The 22,518-nt window shown below is 47.0% G+C and overlaps 1 long non-coding RNA gene across 1 annotated transcript in view; it reads right to left on the bottom strand.

The window, feature by feature from the left end:
- Positions 1–265: 265 nt before the first annotated feature.
- LOC143996929 (uncharacterized) overlaps positions 266–22,518 on the bottom strand; it is a 31,544-nt gene continuing 9,291 nt past the window's right edge. Inside the window, exon 2 of the long non-coding RNA XR_013277613.1 lies at positions 266–1,012. This is a non-coding gene — a long non-coding RNA (uncharacterized LOC143996929). The remainder of the gene's footprint in view (positions 1,013–22,518) is intronic.

The following is a 22,518-nucleotide window of genomic DNA, read 5'->3' as shown; positions in this document are numbered from 1 at the left end:
AGAATGTAAATCCCCAGTTTGACTCCCAATTTGTGTGCATCTTTAAATTGGGCTTTTACAGGGGTGACTTCCTCCCATCTGTTGAAGGCAAGATCCACACATTTTGGACAATATAATGTGTGATCTTGCCTTAAGTTTTTCAATGTTGAACTTTGTAAGTTCCAGAGTTGTGTATGTTCTGTTTTGAAACATGGCTGTCTATGTATCCTAAAAAAATAAAAATAAAAATGTTATACTTTTTTACAAAAAAACACACATGTGAATGTGTACAGAATAAAAAGATTTTTACTCAACAATGTGTGACTTCTTCTTTCAATGATCAGTTCCATTTTTTGGTACTACAAGTGCACTAGGAGACACAAAAAATAAAGTAGGAAATCAAAATCCACATTTTAGCAGAGTAATTGTAAAATTTATTCAAATTTATTCACTTCACGGGCGCTTTGGGGGGCGAGCCAGGATGGACCGCTTCCAGGGACGTCATTGTTTGCTGAAGTCCGGTGTCAGGCCCAACTTTGACCACATAATTTGGGTTATTTCTTTTCAAAAAGTTATGCAGGATGCAACAAGATAAGACAATGGTATTAAGTTTGTATTCCTCCATATTAATGGCCGTTTGAAACAGGCGGAACCGGCTGGCCTGAATTCCCAGAACAAAAGCCTCATCTGCATCGAAGACAAATGGCAGTCCTTCGACATTGTTCTCCTGGGGTGGCAATCCCAAGCCACCACTCTCGAGACATTGGTAAAACTCGGTCCGGATAAATACTCCTCCATCAGACATCCGGCCATTCCTCCCTACGTCCACATATAGAAACTCATATGTCGCTGACACCAACGCCATCAACACGATACTATGAAACCACTTATAGTTAAAATAGTATGACCCTGAATGGGGTGGTGGGGCGATGTGGACGTGCTCCCCATTGATTGCCCCTCCGCAGTTAGGAAAATCCCACCGCTGGGCAGACTGGGAGGCCACAGTCTGCCATTCCTGTGGCGTTGAAGGAAACTGTGGAGTCAAAGAAGAAAAATCAAATTAGTAATTTTGCAAAGAAACATTACAAGCAGATTATACACAAACATTGTTGGCCAACATCAGTATAACATTCTCGTAAAGAGTATTTAAAGGCTAAAATATAAGGTCCACTTATCAGATTCATCACCCCCTCTGATGGCCCCTTGAAAATATTTTAGGGGGGGCGGGGTATGTTTTGGACAGGTAACCACCCTCTCCACTACGTAATGGGGTAACAATGTAATGTGTGTTGCTTTGGCCAGCCCCTCCTTAATTACACTATTGGCAGCCCACTGGACAGGTAATAAGAAGTGGCATCAAAACAAATTAATAAATGGAAGCACATTTTTAGATTCTGCAATTACCAATCAAGATAATAGGAAAAGAAAAAATTAAACAGTAGCATTTGAAAGTATTGAGGCAGGCCCTTGCACTACATGCTTTGAGAAATTCATCCATAAATCTGACCACAAAAGAGGTAGGTATAGTGTGTATGGGTTTGGCAAAGTCAGCAGATAGAGGATTGCTATCAGCTGACTTAGCAGTTGGGAGGAGGGGGCTTCCAAATGATTTTGGGCCCCCCCAAAAAAAGCCTCTGGCACTCTGCATCAATTTAAAGACAACAATAACATCTTTACACATTTTAGGGGGTCTTTAGGGTAAAGCATTACAATGGAGCTGACAAAATACATTGTTATGTGACTAGAATAAGGCAGCGTACACACGGGCGGACTGTTCGCCCAACTTTGTTTGTCAAACAGTTTCGGCAAACAGTCCGCTCAAAATTAGCATGGACGGACATGGCCACACACGGCACTTTTTGAGCGGACTGTTTCAGCGAACTGTTTGCCAAACAGTTCGCTCAACTTTTGAAATGAACGGACTCGCCCACGTAAGGCGGAGGCAAATCCGCCCATTTCGAGCGCGTGTACAGGTAGGCGGGGCCCGCGAAGGAGACGTCGCGGGCTCCGCCGCCTGGAATGGACTTAAAGGGGAACCCCAACGCCGAAAAAAATCGGCGTGGGGTCCCCCCAAAGTCCACAACAGACCCTTGTCCGAGCACGCTACCCGGCCGGCCAGGAAAGGGGGGCGAGCGAGCGCGCCCCCCCTCCTGAGCCGTACCAGGCCGCGTGCCCTCAACATGGGGGGGTGCCTTGGGGAAGGGGGGGCCGCGCGGCCCCCCCACCCCAAAGCACCTTGTCCCCATGTTGATGAGGACAAGGGCCTCTTCCCGACAACCCTGGCCGTTGGTTGTCGGGGTCTGCGGGCGGGGGGCTTATCGGAATCCGGGAGCCCCCTTTAAGAAGGGGGCCCCCGGATACCGGCCCCCCACCCTATGTGAATGAGTATGGGGTACAATGTACCCCTACCCATTCACCTGTGAAATAAAGTACAAAAAAAAACACAACACAGAGAAAAAATATTTTATTGCACAGCTCCGGGGGTCTTCCGTCTTCGGGGGTCTTCTCGCCGGACTCCTCCGCTATCTTCGTGTAGCTCTTTTACTAGCGGAGGAGCCCGGCTTTCTTCCTCCCCGCCGCCGGCCTCTTCTCCCGACTTCGGGGGTCTTGTCCCCCTCTTCGGTTCTTCTGCCGGGCCACCGCGCCTTCTTGTAGCTCTTTTGCAGGCGGTGGCCCGGTCTTCTGTCGCCGCTGTCGCTGTCGCCGTCGCCGCCTTCCGTTCTTCTTCTTCTTCTTGTTCTTCTTCTTCTTCCCCAGGAGATGTTGACACGTCGCTCTCTCCGGCCGGAATGCCAGAGCCGCGCTGTGCGGTCACTTATATAGTGACAATGGGGCGGTGTCACATGGTATATGTCACATGGGTTGGTCACATGGGTTGATGTCACATGGGGACTATGACATCGTAAGGGGGCGGGGTCACCATGTGACCAACCCATGTGACATATACCATGTGACACCGCCCCATTGTCACTATATAAGTGACCGCACAGCGCGGCTCTGGCATTCCGGCCGGAGAGAGCGACGTGTCAACATCTCCTGGGGAAGAAGAAGAAGAACAAGAAGAAGAACGGAAGGCGGCGACGGCGACAGCGACAGCGGCGACAGAAGACCGGGCCACCGCCTGTAAAAGAGCTACAAGAAGGCGCGGTGGCCCGGCAGAAGAACCGAAGGCGGCGACAGAAGAACGGAAGGCAGCGGCGACAGAAGACCGGGCCACCGCCTGTAAAAGAGCTACAAGAAGGCGCGGTGGCCCGGCAGAAGAACCGAAGAGGGGGACAAGACCCCCGAAGTCGGGAGAAGAGGCCGGCGGCGGGGAGGAAGAAAGCCGGGCTCCTCCGCTAGTAAAAGAGCTACACGAAGATAGCGGAGGAGTCCGGCGAGAAGACCCCCGAAGACAGAAGACCCCCGGAGCTGTGCAATAAAATATTTTTTCTCTGTGTTGTGTTTTTTTTTGTACTTTATTTCACAGGTGAATGGGTAGGGGTACATTGTACCCCATACTCATTCACATAGGGTGGGGGGCCGGTATCCGGGGCCCCCTTCTTAAAGGGGGCTCCCGGATTCCGATAAGCCCCCCGCCTGCAGACCCCGACAACCAACGGCCAGGGTTGTCGGGAAGAGGCCCTTGTCCTCATCAACATGGGGACAAGGTGCTTTGGGGTGGGGGGGCCGCGCGGCCCCCCCTTCCCCAAGGCACCCCCCCATGTTGAGGGCACGCGGCCTGGTACGGCTCAGGAGGGGGGGCGCGCTCGCTCGCCCCCCTTTCCTGGCCGGCCGGGTAGCGTGCTCGGACAAGGGTCTGTTGTGGACTTTGGGGGAACCCCACGCCGATTTTTTTCGGCGTTGGGGTTCCCCTTTAAGCCCATTCCAGGCGGCGGAGCCCGCAACGTCTCCGTCGCGGGCCCCGCCTACCTTCACACGCGCTCGAAATGAGCAGACTTTACTCCGAGCGGGAACAGTTTGCTCATTTCGAAAGTAGCCTACACACGGGCGGACTGTTCGCTCAAACACAGTTTCAGCGGACAGTTTTTCGGAATTTCCGAAAGACTTTGTCCGTCAAACTGTCCGCTGAAACTGTCCGCTGAAAGCCCACACACGAGCGGACTGTCCGCCCAAACACTGTTCAGCGGACAAGGTTGGGCGAACAGTCCGCCCGTGTGTACGCGGCCTAAGAGTATATGGGCCCCGGATAGCATGCTGGGGGGGGGGGGGGGGGGGTTAGTGAAGGCAAATATGCATGAAGGACAAAAAAGGAGCATACGAAAATCCAACATGCATGAGGACAAAGAGGAAATTCCCAGCTTATTACAATTATGTTAATTATGAAAGAAATACAATACATCAGCAAACAGTAAATAAATATAAATAATAAAATAAATAAATAATGTGATGTTAAAGAAGAAAACTTAGCCTCATATATTCCTTCTGCAGGACCTATATGAGGGCAGAACAGGTCTCTGGAATAATGATCCCCAGAGCCTGGGGGGAGATGCCTGTCGAGAACTTGAGGTCCTGAAGGCTTCTCCCTGTCGCCAAATACCGCAACATGGCAACTAGCCTCTGCTCCGGAATGATGGCTTGCCGCATGCAGGTATCCTGCCTGCTGATATAAGGGGTCAGCAAAGCCAACAGACGGTGAAAAAAGAATGGATTATTCTCATGGATCTCACGCAGCAAAGGCAAATTAAAGAATTGGTCACGCTGGAGCAACCAATTCTTGGTCCATGAACTCCTCCTCGCCCTGTTCATGGACTGGGCTTGTGTGAAAGTAAGAACCCCAACACGAAGCCCCCGCACAGAACAAACTCTATGACGAGTGCGTACACGCAACATGGCTTCAAAACGGTCGGCTGGTCAGAACGGACTAACAGAAAGCACTGATAAACAGCAAGGCCTGAAAGAACGAAATGCAAATCAGCAACGAGCGGACAATAAGCACTGAAAATCAAAGCGTACTATATAAATATATAGGCCGCAATGACAAACAAATGCGAACTGACTACATGCACTGATAAGCAGATATGCACGACAAGTATAAACTGTAGAGCAGGAACGATCTGTAGCACAAGTCTGAAAAGCGCAACCATCAGAGCTTTTTCGATGCGAATTCCGATCGTGTGAACGTAGCATGACTGGGCATGCACTGTTCAAAAGAAAACAAGGATAGTAGACAGGAGGGCCAGTCCTTTGAGATGTTCTGTTGACGGCTATCGTTAGGGTCCTTTAAGAGTGTTGGTGCACTTAAAGTGGTTGTAAACCCTTACAAACCACTTTTGACCTACAGGTAAGCCTAGATTAAGGCTTACCTGTAGGTCCAAGAAATATCTCCTAAACCTATACGGTTTAGGAGATATTTACAAAAAGACAGGCACCGCTGTCTGCAGCGCATGCGCCGCAGGCGCACTGAGCAGGCCGCAGATCACGGCGATATGCCCCTCGTGTCGGCTCCAGTGGGCATGCGTGGGAGTGAGGTCATCACGGCTCCGGCGAATCACAGCGCTGGAGCAGAGAGACCCGGAAGTCACTCCGGGACACATGGCAGCGCGAAGATGAAGACGGAGGAGCGCTTTGGGGGCTTCGTTCTGTTATGCATACTAGCTCAGTATGCCTTTGCCTTGTAGGTTGCATTTTTTATTTTTTTTTAAATAGCCCTTACTTCCTCTTTAACAGTCCCAATTAACATGCTTGCTGTATAGACACGGTATAGTCTCAGCACAGGTGCAAGGTAGATGTTCAGATGTGGTAAAGGTTCAATGTAATTTGGTATAGTGTTAGTATACTGTAGGTGCAATCTAGGTTCGGAATAAGTGAAGTATAGAGTGCTGTATGGGTGCAGTATGGATTGGTTACACTTTGTGTCCTGCTCTCATTGCCTCAGTCATTGCTAGCAGTATCAGCAATGGGTAATAAGCCCTCTCATCTGTCCCTGCAGAGCAGCTGTGAACTCTCTCTGTAGAAAGAGGCCCCTCCTCGGTCTCTCCAGCGATCAGCGGTGGGAAGCAGAGGGTGACTGGATGCCCCAGTTTCCCTGCAGCAGCGGTGCAGATGCTGTTATGGGGGCAATGCTGCGCTGCTCTTGGGTGTCCTCACTCCCAGTCTCAGACTCTAATATCTGCTGGCAGGTGAATATTCAGACAGAGGTGCTCTCTCAATAAAGCTTAAATTTAGACATGCGGTTGGGGTTTTTTTTGCTACCCGCCAACCGCCCCCCTTAAGTTGCTATAGGCAGCAGACTGGGGTCTTTCCATGCCGAAGTAGCGATGCTTTGCTTCACACCCACAGGAAAGATTAACTGACATATAGCACGCGAAGCCCGCTGAATGCTACACAGGTTAGCAAATGGGAACGCACCACAAAACAATGGGGTTTAAACAGGTAATGAGGAGGTGGCATATTGCTTTCCTTGCTGTCTGCCATTAGCCTCTGATGCATGATCTGAATGCTGATCAGGCTTCAGAAGAAAGGGAGATACACACATCTAAATCCACCAGGAGTCAATCACTTTATTATATGGCTGTCATCTCAAACTACAATTCCCAAGATTCTCAGAGCTTTGTATAGAAGTCTATGGGCTTGCTTGGTTTTAGCACCCCCTCTGCTGGCAGGAGGAGAGTGGTACAGAATAACATCAGTATCTCAGTAAAAGGAGGAGAAGAATAAAAAGCAATGGGCTCCATTCAGCCAACCGCCCGTGAATTTACTGGCAGCTCGTAAATTTCAGCCCATTTTTGGGCTGGCCGTAAATGTCTGTTACGGGCAGCGGTGCCTGTAAAAAAGATGAATGCGGACTGGCCATGCAACTGCTCATGCACCGTTCCGAAGCCTGTCGCGCTCGGGAAAGCTCGTATACGCTCGGCCGCGGCATTTTCACATACACAGCTGCAAAAAGGCCGCCTGGTGAGATTTTTAAATAGAAGGCAATCTTCTTGGCGGTGCCGCAGTATCCCCCTGCCAGTTGCTACAGTAGAGGAGGAGCTGAGGAGCAGTGAGGACAGTGACACTTGTGTGAGGGGATAATAAAAGGGGGCAGAGGAGGACATTTACCCTTAGGTAAATAAAGGGATAGTAAATTGACATTTTTAGTATTCCATGCGATATTTGGTTAAAAATTTCACATGACCCAAAAAAAGGGCAAAATGCTATAGTGCCCCTGGACGATGTAGCCCATTGCGAAATGCGTAGGGAAGAGCAACACGCTGACGTCACCTCGTGTCTGTGATTGTACCATCGAGGAAGGAGGGGCTTGTTTGCGTGTGTCCGGCCGGCGTATCAAACTTAAGGCCTGATTTACCTTGCGTTTGCAAGTGTATTTTTACATATTTTAATAGAATTAAAATGAAGGTTTTACACTATTTGGAGCCTTCTTTTTATTTTTTTATACATCTGCATTCATCCGTGAGTTTCGATTGTTTGGGGAGAATCTGGAGATGATTAGCCTATTCTTATGCTGTGTAGATCATTTAACCAGCAGGATGGTGTGATGGCTTGAGAGGCTGCAATATTACTTTCATGCTTTCTGTGATCCTCTGTTACGGGGGGTCATAGACTTCTGTAAAGGAGTGAATCATCATATAGGTGGTGGTGGATTGGACACGGCTCACATATTTGAAGAATTTTGGATGGACTTGTTTTGTCCTTTTTCCACTCATGTGTGGGTGTATATTTGTGACTGTTGGACTTTATCTCACAGGACTTGATTCAGATCCATGTGGCCTTTGATTCACTTCTCATGACCAGCGTGGTCTGATATCATTGATAAAGCCACTTTTTTATTCAATAGTTTTACAGGTTTAGCGAAATTCACATTTTTTCTGGTCTATTTTCTGTATTTTTGGTGTACAGTAGAGTTGCAGCTTCCATTAGGTCTTCATAAGATCTTTTATAGGATCACATGTAACAACTCCATAACACAGTTTTTCTAGTTTTTCCAAAATGCTATAGTGAATGTAAAGTGTTGCCAACCCCCGAACTGAAATTTACTGTCAGGATACCAAAATTTACAACCGGCACCAATTTTTTACTGCCAAAAAACATGAAAATTACTGACAGAGCTGCATTTTTTACTGACACAGCAAAACCACTGCAAACTGAGCTGGAAGTGGGAGCGGGTACCTGTCAAAACCAGGTACCCCCTCTCCCCCCTCCAAAAGGTGCCAAATGTGGCAGCGGAGGGAGGAGGCAGACAAGCAAAGCACACAAGTCACATGACTTGTTCTAACAACTATGACTCATCTGCTGTCAGAGTGGGATGCAAACAAAATGAGTGGCGGCATAAGAGAATAAAAAAAAAAGCATGAGGGTTCCCCCCAATCTATGCCAGGCAATTCAGCATTCACCGTGATTGATGCTGGATTTATTTTGGGGGGGGGGCATTTTTCAGCAGGAGGGGGGCTTTTTTTAATAAAGGACTTGTCAAAAACTGTCTTTGTTTTAATTTATTTTACCCATTTTTTTGGTGAATGTGTAAGGGTACTATGTACCCCTACTCATTCACATGCGCCAGGATATGGGTGCCCCCTTGATAAAGGGGGGGCTTCCAGTTTTCAGTGAGTCACCCCCGCACCCCACAACCACCAAGCCAGGGTTGTGCGGAACAGGCCCTTGTCCTCATCAAAAGTGTCCTTCCCCCCATGTCGAGGACATTTTGACTGGTAAGGGGGGGAGTTCGCTCGTCCACACCCCCCCCCCCCCTCATGGCTTGCATAAGGAGGGTCTTCTATGGATTTTGTGGGGAGACAACATGCCATTTTTTTTTATTATGGAGTGGGATCCACCCTAAAATCCATACCAGAAGGGCCTAGTATGAATTGGTGGGGACCCCCAGGGTTTTTTTTTCCCCTTACATTTTGTTATGCTGGATCTTCTTTTGTTTACATTCTGCTGTGGTAGCTCTTCCCTGGTTGTTAAGAGTGCCAGCAGTGAACGGCAATAAAACACAGCAAGTTTTCACTACTAAAATACCGCATTTGTTCAAGAAATAGTGTATGCAGTATTTTAGCAGCTTTAAGTGAATTGCAAAAAGTTTTTGAAAAACACTATGAGCTATTTTACTGGTGATCTTAAACCAGTTCATACTGTTTTGGGAATGGAGCCCAATTAGGGTTGCCACTTGTCCGGTTTTGACCCGGACAGTCTGGGTTTGGACACATGTGCCTGATTTTCAAGCCGCCTGAAACCCGGGCACATACAGCTGCAGTTCAGACTTGAGCAGTGCATCCCGATTCCCGCACCTGCCATCAGTGTTACACATTTATTACTGCCTGTGTGCTCCACATCTGAGCCAAGCTCAGCGATGGGCAACAGGCGACATGCCTGTGATTGGCTGAATATTTCAGGTGCGGGCGGCGGACATAAGGATCTCCGATTGGCCGGTGGACCTGGTCACATGTGGAGGCGGGGTTGGACTGTGGGTGATCGCGGCCCGCCCGGAGCCCCGCCTCCTTGCCTGACGTGTGCTCTGCTGTGTCTCCTCAAGACCTCACTGAGGTATCTTTCACCTGCCCTCTCACCCCCCCTCTGTCAGCCACTCCCCATCTGTCAGCTCCCCTTCCCTGTCAGTTACCCCCAGTCAGTTACCCCCCTCAGCTCCCCTCCCCTGTCAGTTACCCCCCTCTGTCAGCTACTCCCCTCCCCAGACAGCTACTCCCCCCCTCTGTCAGCTACCCCCTCCCAAGTCAACTACCCCCCCCCCTCTGTCAGATACCCCCCTCCCCTCTGTCAGCTACTCACCCCCCCCAAGTCAACTACCCCCCAGTCAGCTACTCACCCACTCTGTGAGCTAGTCTCACCCCTCTGTCAGCTAGTCTCACCCCTCTGTCAGCTACCCTCCCTAATGGGGGGTCCTCTATGGGGGACCCCTACATTTTGGGGGGGGTAACACTGACCCATATTTTATGAAGGGGGGGTGACAATGATCCCTGGTTTATAGGAGGTAACACTGTCCAATAAAGCGTGCCATGTTATTGCTCTTCTTAGTGCACCCAAAGATGTCCCAGGTCTTTACAATGTACATTTACAATGTATACTACAAAAAAATTTGCCATGCACCGCTAAAGTGTACGGGTTTGGCTTGATGAAAAGGTGGCAACCCTAAGCCCAATGTCTCCTTCTCCATATTGTTGTAGCCCAGTAACTGGCTACACATGCAAGACTGATATATGTTAGTTTTGCACAGCAATAAAAAAAGAATTCTGCTATTTAAAATACTTATTGTAAAATAAATTCATGAATCAGTCTATACAGGCCTAACATGCAGTTTTTTGTGGATTTATTACAAAAGCTCTAATCTCCAAGGCTAGGACCCTGGGTGACAGGAGCAAGAGCAGCTTTTAAGCTCAGCAGCAAAATTACTAAAGAATGCTAAAGCTATAATCCTGATTTTGCTTGTTCCCACTTATAAAAACAATGTCCTATTTTTCGTTCCTCTACATGAAGTTCTATAGATTGCTATCTTCTGCACAACAGTACAGTGAATGTAACTGTAATTCAAACACGTATTTTTGGACATTTTGATTGTGTCTAGCCAAATTACATTTATTTAACAATGTTTTATTGATGCTTAACTAGTGGACTATTTTTGAGCAGCAAACTGCTCAACTGTTCTAAGATTCTCATAATGGAAGCGCTGTCCTGGACACCAAGGCATGTGGGTCAGAGTGACAGGCGATAGAAACCTAAAGCTGAACTCCAGGCTAAATAAATGAGCCATCTCTATTCCTACCTGAACATTGGAATTATAGTAAAAATTTCTTTTGGATCTGTACGGTAATCAAGAATGAAACAAATCTCATACTTTGTGTCTGTGCCGGAGTTTTCTGTAATACAGACCAGGTTACCTTTGCTCTCTTTCCTTGTATCCGGCCCCTTTTAGGCTGGCCATACATTATACAATTTTTTGGTACAATTTTCCTTAAAATTTACCATAACCATACAATATACGATCAAACCTAAACACTTTGAATTTGTATGCAATCAAGCAGGCCCTTGCACTACATAATTAAAAGGCAAATATAAAGGAAACTGAATAAAAAGATAGTATAATGTATGGCCAGCTTTAGTTTCCTGACAGTAGTCTGTCGTTGGGGGAACTGTTGGATCCCACCAACAGCTCTGCTCTCTGCATAGGCTGTGCAGCACAATGATGTCATCACTACTTTTACAAGATAATATTTGGGTTTCCAAAAGTATTTTGAATAATATATATAATTTTTTTTATATATTTTAATTATATATATATATATATATATATATATATATATATATATATATATATATATATATATATATATATATATATATATATATATATATATATATATACATACACACACACACACACACACACACACACACACACACACACACACACACACACACACATACACAGTATCTCACAAAAGTGATTACACCCCTCACATTTTTGTAAATATTCTATTAAACCTTTTCACAGGGCTTTTTTCCCCCTCAGAGAATAGGCACAGGAACTCCCCCTTTCTGAGTCACCCCTTTTCTCCACCTCTACCCACCTTCCTTCAAGCAACCTCTACCTACCTCCCATTACTGACCTTTTAGAGAATACAGAACCAAGTATAATTTTGTGGTGATAAGTAATTTGTATGGAATTTGTTAATGATAACAAGAAAAGCAGCCCTCTCTAGCAACAACAGATCCACCCATTAACAATGGACCACCCGAAACAAAATCCCCTGGCAGGCAACAACAACAGATCTCCTCAAAGCCAGCATCAATAGACTCTCCATCAGCCAGCAACAATAGTCCCCTCCCTCAACAGTAGATCTCTCCCAGCAATAACTGACCCCTCAGACCCACCCCCAGCAACAATAGGCCCCCCACCAGTAAGAATAGACCCCCCTGCAAAAATAGATCCCCTCCAGGTAGAATAGATCTCTCAGCAGCCAGCATCAATAGGCCCTGCAGCACACCCCAGTACCCCTTACCATTACATACAGTCAGTGCTGGAGGTGCCGGAACTGCGTTCCCCATGTTCCCACTGGAAAAAAGCCCTGCCTTTTCATGTGACAACACTGAAGAAATGACACTTTGCTACAATGTAAAGTAGTGAGTGTACAGCTTGTATAACAGTGTACATTTGCTGTCCCCTCAAAGTAACTCAACACACAGCCATTAATGTCTAAACCGCTGGCAACAAAAGTGAGTACATCCCTAAGTGAAAATGTCCAAATTGGGCCCAAAGTGTCAATATGTTGTGTGGCCACCATTGCCTTAACCTTCTTGGGCATGGAGTTCACCATAGCTTCACAGGTTGCCACTGGAGTCCTCTTCTACTCCTTCATGGCGATATCACGGAGCTGGTGGATGTTACAGACCTTGCGCTCCTCCACTTTTCATTTGAGGATGCCCCACAGATGCTCAATAGGGTTTAGGTCTGGAGACATGCTTGGCCAGTCCATCACCTTTACCCTCAGCTTCTTTAACAAGGCAGCGGTCATCTAAGTGGTGTGTTTGGGATGGTTATTTTGGAATACTGCCCTGTCTGCCTAGTCTCTGAAGGGAGGGATTATGCTCTGCTTCAGTATGTCACAGTACATGTTGGCATCCAATGAACTGTAGCTCCCCAGTGCTGGCAGCAATCATGCAGCCCCAGGCCATGACACTCCCACCACCATGCTTGACTGTAGACAAGACACACTTGTCTTTGTACTCCTCACCTGGTTGTCGCCACACACACTTGACACCATCTGAACCAAATAAGTTTATATTGCCTCATCAGACCACAGCACATGGTTCCAATAATCCATGTCCTTAAGCCCCATACACACTATCAGATTATCTGCTGAGTTTTTCCTTCAGATTTACCAAAACCATGTAGTAGAAGGGCCTGCCTGATTGCATACACATTGAAACTCCTAAGGTTTGTCCTCATATTATATGGTTTTGGTAAATCTGAAGGAAAAACTCAGCAGATAATCTGATAGTGTGTATGGGGCTTTTGTCTGCTTGTCTTCAGCAAACTGTTAGCGGGCTTTCATGTGCATCATCTTTAGAAGAGGCTTCCTTCTGGGACGACAGCCATGCAGACCACTTTGATGTAGTGTTCGACGCATGGTCTGAGCACTAACAGGCTGACCGCCCCCATCCCTTCAACCTCTGCAGCAATGCTGGCAGCACTTATATGTCTATTTCCCAAAGACAACCTGTGGATATGACGCTGAGCACGTGCACTACACTTCTTTGGTCGACCATGGCGAGGCCTGTCCTGAGTGGAACCTGTCCTGTTAAACTGCTGTATGGTCTTGGCCACTGTGCTGCAGCTCAGTTTCAGGGTCTTGGCAATCTTTTTATAGCCTAGGCAATCTTCATGTAGAGCAGCAATTTTTTTTTCAGATCCTCAGAGAGTTCTTTGTCATGAGGTGCCATTTTGAACTTCCAGTGACCAGTATGACAGAGTGAGTGATAAAACCAAATTTAACACACCTGCTCCCCATTCACACCTGAGACATTGTAACATTAACAAGTCACATAACAACAGAGAGGGAAAATGGCTAATTGGGCCCAATTTGGACATTTTCACTTAGGAGTGCACTCACTTTTGTTGCCAGGGGTTTAGACATTAATGGCTGTGTATTGAGTTATTTTGAGGGGACAGCAAATTTACACTGTTATACAAGCTGTGCACTCACTACTTTACATTGTAGCAAAGTGCCATTTCTTCAATGTTGTCACATGAAAAGATAAAAAAATATAAATATATATAATATTTTAAACTTTAAAACAAACATGTAAAGCAGCAGGAATTGGAAAGACAGAAATAATGACACACAATGGGATCTTGAAAGGAGGGAGGGGGGGGGGGGGGGTTCCCATGCTGAAGTTCCCAAATATTTTCAATAGAATGTATTAAAAAGTTTGAACAGACTTGTATTTTATTTAATGACAATGTATTCATTTTTGGCTGTAACTAAAAGTTTAAAAGGAAGAGAGTGAAACTTGGGGAAATTTGCTGGTGATAGTAAATCACGATTTAAAGAGCAACTTAACTGTATCTCAGCATCACAAATGGAAAATCCTGTTTTATTTATTTTTAATATTTAAAGCAAACTCGCCCATCCATCCCTGTATCCATGATTTATTTTGTTTAGAAATCACTTTGAAAAACACCCACTAGCATTTCCAGCTGCAGCCATTTTTTAGTAAGGACCAAGGATTTATGTACAGTGCCTTGAAATTTACCAAATTTTGTCATGTTCCAAACAAAAACCTAAATGTATTTTATTAGGATTTTGTGTGATAGACCAACACAAAGTGGCACATAATTGTGAAGTGGAAGAAAAATCATGAATAATTTTCAATTTTTTTTTTACAAATAAATATCTGAAAAGTTTGGCGTGCATTTGTATTCAGCCCCCTTTACGATGATACCCCTAACTAAAATCTAGTGGAACAAACTGACTTCAGATGTCACCTAATTAGTAAATAGAGTCCATTTGTGTGTAATTTAATCTCAGTATAAATACAGCTGTTCTATGAAGCCCTCAGAAGTTTGTTAGAGAAACTTAGTGAACAAACAGCATAATGAAGGCCAAGGAACACACCAGACAGGTCAGGGATAAGGTTGTGGAGAAGATTAATGAAGGGTTAGGTTATAAAAAAAAAATCCCAAGCATTTTCAATCTATTAACCAAAATTGGAAAGAGTATGGCACAGCTGCAAACCTACCAAGGCATGGCCGTCCACCTATACTGACAGGCTGGTCAAGGAGAGCATTCATCAGAGAAGCAGTTAAGAAGCCCACGGTAACTCCGGAGGAGCTGCAGAGATCCACAGCTCTGGTGGGAGAATCTGTCCACAGGACAACTATTAGTCGTGCACTCCACAAATCAGGCCTTTATGGAAGAGTGGCAAGAAGAAAGCCATTGTTGAAAGAAAGCCATAAGAAGTCCCGTTTGCAGTTTGCGAGAAGCCATGTGGGGGACACAGCAAACATGTGGAAGAAGGTGCTCTGGTCAGATGACACCAAAATCGAACTTTTGTCCTAAAAGCAAAATGCTATGTGTGGCGGAAAACTAACAATGCACATCACCCTTAACATACCAGCCCCACTGTGAAACATGGTGGTGGCAGCATCATGTTGTGGGGATGCTTTTCTTCAGCAGGGACAAAGAAGCTGGTGAGAGTTGATGGGAAGATGGATGGGGCCAAATACAGGGCAATCTTAGAATAAAACCTGTTAGAGTCTGCAAAAGACTTCAGACTGGGGTAGCGGTTCACCAGGACAACGACCCTAGACATATAGCCAGAACTACAAAGGAATGGTTTAGATCAGGGATATGCAATTAGCGGACCTCCAGCTGTTGCAAAACTACAAGTCCCATCATGCCTCTGCTTCTTGGTGTCATGCTTGTGGCTGTCAGAGTCTTGCAATGCCTCATGGGACTTGAAGTTCTGCAACAACTGGAGGTCTGCTAATTGCATATCCCTGGTTTAGATCAAAGCATATTCATGTGTTAAAATAGCCCAGTCAAAGTCCAGACCTAAATCCAATTGGGAATCTGTGACAAGACTTTGCTGTTCACAGATGCTCTCCATCCAATCTGACAGAGCTTGAGCTATTTTGAAAAGAAGAATGGGCAAAAATGTCACTCTCTATATATGCAAAGCAGGTAGAGACAGTGGCGGCCCATCCATTAGGGGTGCCACCTCCCCCGATGCATGCACCCAGCCACTAATCTCCATGCAGGGTGCTGGACGCATGGATTTCAATTAGTTTTTTTTTTGTAATGAAGCATGTGGTTAGAGCTGGAGGCTCTACATGGCTTCAAAAAGGGTGGGCTCGGGTCGCAGAGCGCTGTGCCCTGAGCTCGCCCACTTGTGTGACACTAGCGAATTAATATTTACTAATGTCTTCCTGCTTCTCCTCCCAGCCAATCAGGAAGAGGCTCCTGAGACCCGATTGGCCAGGAGTCTTAGGATGGGTCTCAGGACCCGCCTCCTGTTCGGCCGGGAGGAGAAGCAATGCTCTGGTAACAGTAGTCTCTTCTTCCTACCCCGGATGCAGCAGAGCATCGCCACCCTGTCCTCCTCCCCGCAATTCTAGCGCAGTAAGGTATTGCCAACTATCATGCGGAGGAGGGGATTGTGTAGCTCCAGTGGATCGCCCCACTTTAAACGATCAATCAGGAGCCACGGGAGGGGTGCTGGGGTTGATATATGAGTGGGGGGCAGCTGTCTGCTTAAAATACCCCCCCCCAAAAAAAAACATTTTGACCACCAGATGCCTCTATCACATAAGACGTCTATCACATAAAATCCCAATAAAATACATTTATGTTTTAGGTTTTAGGTTGTAAAATGAAAAAAAATAAAAAAATGGGGAAAATGTCAAGGGGTGTGAATACTTTTTAAAGGCACTGAATGTGTAACTTCTGTAATTGTTCCGGCATACCTCCCAACATTTTGAGATGGGAATAGGGATGAGCTTCGTGTTCGAGTCGAACATACGTTCGACTCGAACATTGGCTGTTCGGGCGTTCGGCGAAATCCGAACTCTTGGTCCGTTCGCGTCAAAATTCGTATGGCGCGCGCGGACCACAATGCACTGCGATGGCGCAGTGCATTGCTGGCTCATGATTGGCCAAGCATGCACTGTGACCCCGCATGCTTGGCCAATCGCAGCGCCAGCAGCGAGGAGAGCCATGATTGGCCACAGGCATCCTGCCTGTGGCCAATCATAGCTCAGGCTGTGTAGTGCACGCCCCACACTATATAAGGCTGCCTTTGAGGCGGCCTCGTGTAGTGTGTTGGAATCTGAAGCAGTGGGTGTTCTGTGTACCTTCAACACAGTTACACACCAATCGTTTTTGGCTGATTTCCTATCTTGCTCTTGTGTAGTGGTTATTGTCTGTGCCCTGACCGCAGTATACACCACTACACTATATTCACCTCACCTATATAGCTAGCTAGTGATCTATCTTTAACCACTTAACAACCGCCCATTGCCGATTAACGGCTTCAGGGCGGTTGTTTAACTCTGAGAGGCCGTTAATTAACGGCCTCCCAGAATTCTGCTCTGGGGCGCGCACTCGAGAGCATCCGCTTGTCGCGGCCGTTTACCACGTGATCGCTCTGTCAAATAACGGAGTGATCACTTGTAAACAAACCGGCGTCATGTTATGACGCCGGTTCCTCCCTCCCCTCTCTGTACCGATCGGTACAGCGGAGGGGAAAGAGATCGGTGTCAGCAGCGATGTGGGCTGCATCTGCAGTGCCCACATCGCTGCTCACCGAATTTAACCCCTCAATTCCCTGCCAATACTCTGCAATACCAGTGCATACTCTGCAGTACCCTGCCATTACTCTGCAGTACCCCCCATTACTCTGCAGTAACCCCCATTACTCTGCAGTAACCCCGCCATTACTCTGCAGTAACCCTGCCATTACTCTGCAGTAACCCCGCCATTACTCTGCAGTACCCCGCCATTACTCTGCAGTGCAGTACCCCGCCTTTACTCTGCAGTACCCTGCCTTTACTCTGCAGTACCCTGCCTTTACTCTGCAGTACCCTGCCTTTACTCTGCAGTACCCTGCTATTACTCTGTAGTACCCCGCCAATACCCCGCCAATACTCTGCAATACCAGTGCATACTCTGCAGTACCCTGCCATTACTCTGCAGTACCCCCCATTACTCTGCAGTACCCTGCCATTACTCTGCAGTACTCCCCAATACTCTGCAGTACCCTGCTATTACTCTGTAGTACCCCGCCAATACTCTGCAATACCCTGCCATAAATTGCCATACCCAGCCATACTCGGAGATACCCAGCCATACTCGGAGATACCCTGAAATACCCAGCCATAGACGCCCCCCACCCCTCACCGCCCTCCGGTGCTTCTACCAACTCGCCAGTACGATCAAAGCCAGAATCTTTTTTTTATTTTTTATTTCAGGCTTCCCAGCCTAGAGGTGAGATGTGGGGTCATATTGACCCCCAGATTTCACTGTAAAGAGGACCTGTCACCCCATATTCCTATTACAAGGGATGTTTACATTTCTTGTAATAGGAATAAATGTGATCAAAAATATATTTTTGGGGAAAAAAATGTCAAACTAAAATAAATAAAGTAAAATGAACAATAAAAAAAAAAAAAAAAAATTAAAGCGCCCATGTCCCCATGTGCTCGCATGCAGAAGCGAACGCATGTGTAAGCCCCGCCCACATATGAAAACGGTGTTCAAACCACACATGTGAGGTATTGCCGAGAACGTTAGAGCGAGAGCAATAATTCTAGTCCTAGACCTCCTCTGCAACTCAAAACATGTAACCAGTAAAAAAAAATTTATGAATAGTGATGGCCGAACGGTTCGCCCGGCGGTCGTTTCGCGGCGAATTTCCGACTTTCGCCGTCCGCGGGTTCGAACGCCTTTTTCCGTCGTTCGCCCCGGCGGACTTACGTGTTTAATGTATACAAGAACTTTAACCTTTCGTGACACGTTTATCATGTGTTACAGGACAACCAATTGAGACATGACAGCTCATGGACACTTGGACATTCCCCCTAACCTATAAATACACCCGATCCGGTGGCCATTTTACATTCTTTCTTCTGTCACTGTAGGGAAAGGATCCTGTGTGGAGTAGGGACAGAGAAAACGCTAGCTATTTGGTACACAAAAGTTCTTTTCAGGACTGGTATAGGTGTTAGGTCAGCAGCCTGAGTTTCTTTTGTCAGTTTAGATAAAGGGACAGAGCGCTGTATGCTGCTATTTTAGGGACAGCTCAGCCAGATTAGTCTTTCTTCATCATCATCATCATCATCATCATTAGCTGTTACTATCAGGTCCACAAAAGAGCTGTTCCAGCTAATCGTTCCAGCCTACTCTTTTTTGCCAATTTGTATAGGGACAGGCAGGAAGCAGTGTGTCAGGCAGTGAGGATAATTTTAAAGACTTGCTGTTACTATTAGTTCCACAAAGGTTCTTTTCAGGACTGGTATCAGTGGTACGGTAATAGGCTTGTACACGTATAATATTCTTTCTTCCAAATATAGAAAGAATATTATACTTGACTGCTGCCCTTCTGCTGCAGTCTGCTAATCATTCACAACTCACTTGTTCCACAAAGCTCTTTATCAGGACTGGTAACTTGGTCTGTCTAGGGTGCTACGGTACATAGGCTTGGGTGCGGTACAGTCTGCTGTTCTGTAAGGACCGCTATCGGTCCACAATACATAGGGTTGCCGTGCACTACTGCTGACCGCTGCCCTATACTGCAGCAGTCCTTCATTGGTATAGGGACTGACGTACAGTCTGCTAATCACTAACACACAACCTGCTTGGTCCACAAAAGTTCTTATAAGGACTGGTAACTTGGTATAGGGTGCTACGGTACATAGGCCTGAGTGCGTTACAGTCTGCTGTTCTGTAAGGACCGCTATCGGTCCACAATACATAGGGTTGCCGTGCACTACTGCTGACCGCTGCCCTATACTGCAGCAGTCCTTCAGCGGTATAGGGACTGACGCACAGTCTGCTAAACACTAACACACAACCTGCTTGGTCCACAAAAGTTTTTATAAGGACTGGTAACTTGGTATAGGGTGCTACGGTACATAGGCCTGAGTGCAGTACAGTCTGCTGTTCTGTAAGGACCGCTATCGGTCCACAATACATAGGGTTGCCGTGCACTACTGCTGACCGCTGCCCTATACTGCAGCAGTCCTTCATTGGTATAGGGACTGACGTACAGTCTGCTAATCACTAACACACAACCTGCTTGGTCCACAAAAGTTCTTATAAGGACTGGTAACTTGGTATAGGGTGCTACGGTACATAGGCCTGAGTGCGTTACAGTCTGCTGTTCTGTAAGGACCGCTATCGGTCCACAATACATAGGGTTGCCGTGCACTACTGCTGACCGCTGCCCTATACTGCAGCAGTCCTTCATTGGTATAGGGACTGACGTACAGTCTGCTAATCACTAACACACAACCTGCTTGTTCCACAAAAGTTCTTATAAGGACTGGTAACTTGGTATAGGGTGCTACGGTACATAGGCCTGAGTGCGTTACAGTCTGCTGTTCTGTAAGGACCGCTATCGGTCCACAATACATAGGGTTGCCGTGCACTACTGCTGACCGCTGCCCTATACTGCAGCAGTCCTTCATTGGTATAGGGACTGACGTACAGTCTGCTAATCACTAACACACAACCTGCTTGGTCCACAAAAGTTCTTATAAGGACTGGTAACTTGGTATAGGGTGCTACGGTACATAGGCCTGAGTGCGTTACAGTCTGCTGTTCTGTAAGGACCGCTATCGGTCCACAATACATAGGGTTGCCGTGCACTACTGCTGACCGCTGCCCTATACTGCAGCAGTCCTTCAGCGGTATAGGGACTGACGCACAGTCTGCTAAACACTAACACACAACCTGCTTGGTCCACAAAAGTTTTTATAAGGACTGGTAACTTGGTATAGGGTGCTACGGTACATAGGCCTGAGTGCGTTACAGTCTGCTGTTCTGTAAGGACCGCTATCGGTCCACAATACATAGGGTTGCCGTGCACTACTGCTGACCGCTGCCCTATACTGCAGCAGTCCTTCATTGGTATAGGGACTGACGTACAGTCTGCTAATCACTAACACACAACCTGCTTGGTCCACAAAAGTTCTTATAAGGACTGGTAACTTGGTATAGGGTGCTACGGTACATAGGCCTGAGTGCGTTACAGTCTGCTGTTCTGTAAGGACCGCTATCGGTCCACAATACATAGGGTTGCCGTGCACTACTGCTGACCGCTGCCCTATACTGCAGCAGTCCTTCAGCGGTATAGGGACTGACGCACAGTCTGCTAAACACTAACACACAACCTGCTTGGTCCACAAAAGTTCTTATAAGGACTGGTAACTTGGTATAGGGTGCTACGGTACATAGGCCTGAGTGCAGTACAGTCTGCTGTTCTGTAAGGACCGCTATCGGTCCACAATACATAGGGTTGCCGTGCACTACTGCTGACCGCTGCCCTATACTGCAGCAGTCCTTCATTGGTATAGGGACTGACGTACAGTCTGCTAATCACTAACACACAACCTGCTTGGTCCACAAAAGTTCTTATAAGGACTGGTAACTTGGTATAGGGTGCTACGGTACATAGGCCTGAGTGCGTTACAGTCTGCTGTTCTGTAAGGACCGCTATCGGTCCACAATACATAGGGTTGCCGTGCACTACTGCTGACCGCTGCCCTATACTGCAGCAGTCCTTCATTGGTATAGGGACTGACGTACAGTCTGCTAATCACTAACACACAACCTGCTTGTTCCACAAAAGTTCTTATAAGGACTGGTAACTTGGTATAGGGTGCTACGGTACATAGGCCTGAGTGCGTTACAGTCTGCTGTTCTGTAAGGACCGCTATCGGTCCACAATACATAGGGTTGCCGTGCACTACTGCTGACCGCTGCCCTATACTGCAGCAGTCCTTCATTGGTATAGGGACTGACGTACAGTCTGCTAATCACTAACACACAACCTGCTTGTTCCACAAAAGTTCTTATAAGGACTGGTAACTTGGTATAGGGTGCTACGGTACATAGGCTTGAGTGCGGTACAGTCTGCTGTTCTGTAAGGACCGCTATCGGTCCACAATAGATAGGGTTGACGTGCACCACTGCTGACCGCTGCCCTATACTGCAGCAGTCCTTCAGCGGTATAGGGACTGACGTACAGTCTGCTAAACACTAATACACAACCTGCTTGGTCCACAAAAGTTCTTATAAGGACTGGTAACTTGGTATAGGGTGCTACGGTACATAGGCTTGAGTGCGGTACAGTCTGCTGTTCTGTAAGGACCGCTATCGGTCCACAATAGATAGGGTTGACGTGCACCACTGCTGACCGCTGCCCTATACTGCAGCAGTCCTTCAGCGGTATAGGGACTGACGCACAGTCTGCTAAACACTAACACACAACCTGCTTGGTCCACAAAAGTTTTTATAAGGACTGGTAACTTGGTATAGGGTGCTACGGTACATAGGCCTGAGTGCGTTACAGTCTGCTGTTCTGTAAGGACCGCTATCGGTCCACAATACATAGGGTTGCCGTGCACTACTGCTGACCGCTGCCCTATACTGCAGCAGTCCTTCATTGGTATAGGGACTGACGTACAGTCTGCTAATCACTAACACACAACCTGCTTGGTCCACAAAAGTTCTTATAAGGACTGGTAACTTGGTATAGGGTGCTACGGTACATAGGCCTGAGTGCGTTACAGTCTGCTGTTCTGTAAGGACCGCTATCGGTCCACAATACATAGGGTTGCCGTGCACTACTGCTGACCGCTGCCCTATACTGCAGCAGTCCTTCAGCGGTATAGGGACTGACGCACAGTCTGCTAAACACTAACACACAACCTGCTTGGTCCACAAAAGTTTTTATAAGGACTGGTAACTTGGTATAGGGTGCTACGGTACATAGGCCTGAGTGCAGTACAGTCTGCTGTTCTGTAAGGACCGCTATCGGTCCACAATACATAGGGTTGCCGTGCACTACTGCTGACCGCTG

Source organism: Lithobates pipiens, unplaced genomic scaffold, assembly GCF_037356315.1.
Source record: "Lithobates pipiens isolate NorthernLeopardFrog02 unplaced genomic scaffold, aLitPip1_a1.2 Scaffold_19, whole genome shotgun sequence".
In the NCBI taxonomy this organism is placed as follows: domain Eukaryota; kingdom Metazoa; phylum Chordata; class Amphibia; order Anura; family Ranidae; genus Lithobates; species Lithobates pipiens.
Note: the sequence above shows the minus strand (reverse complement) of the source record. Positions and strands in the feature narration are given on the sequence as shown.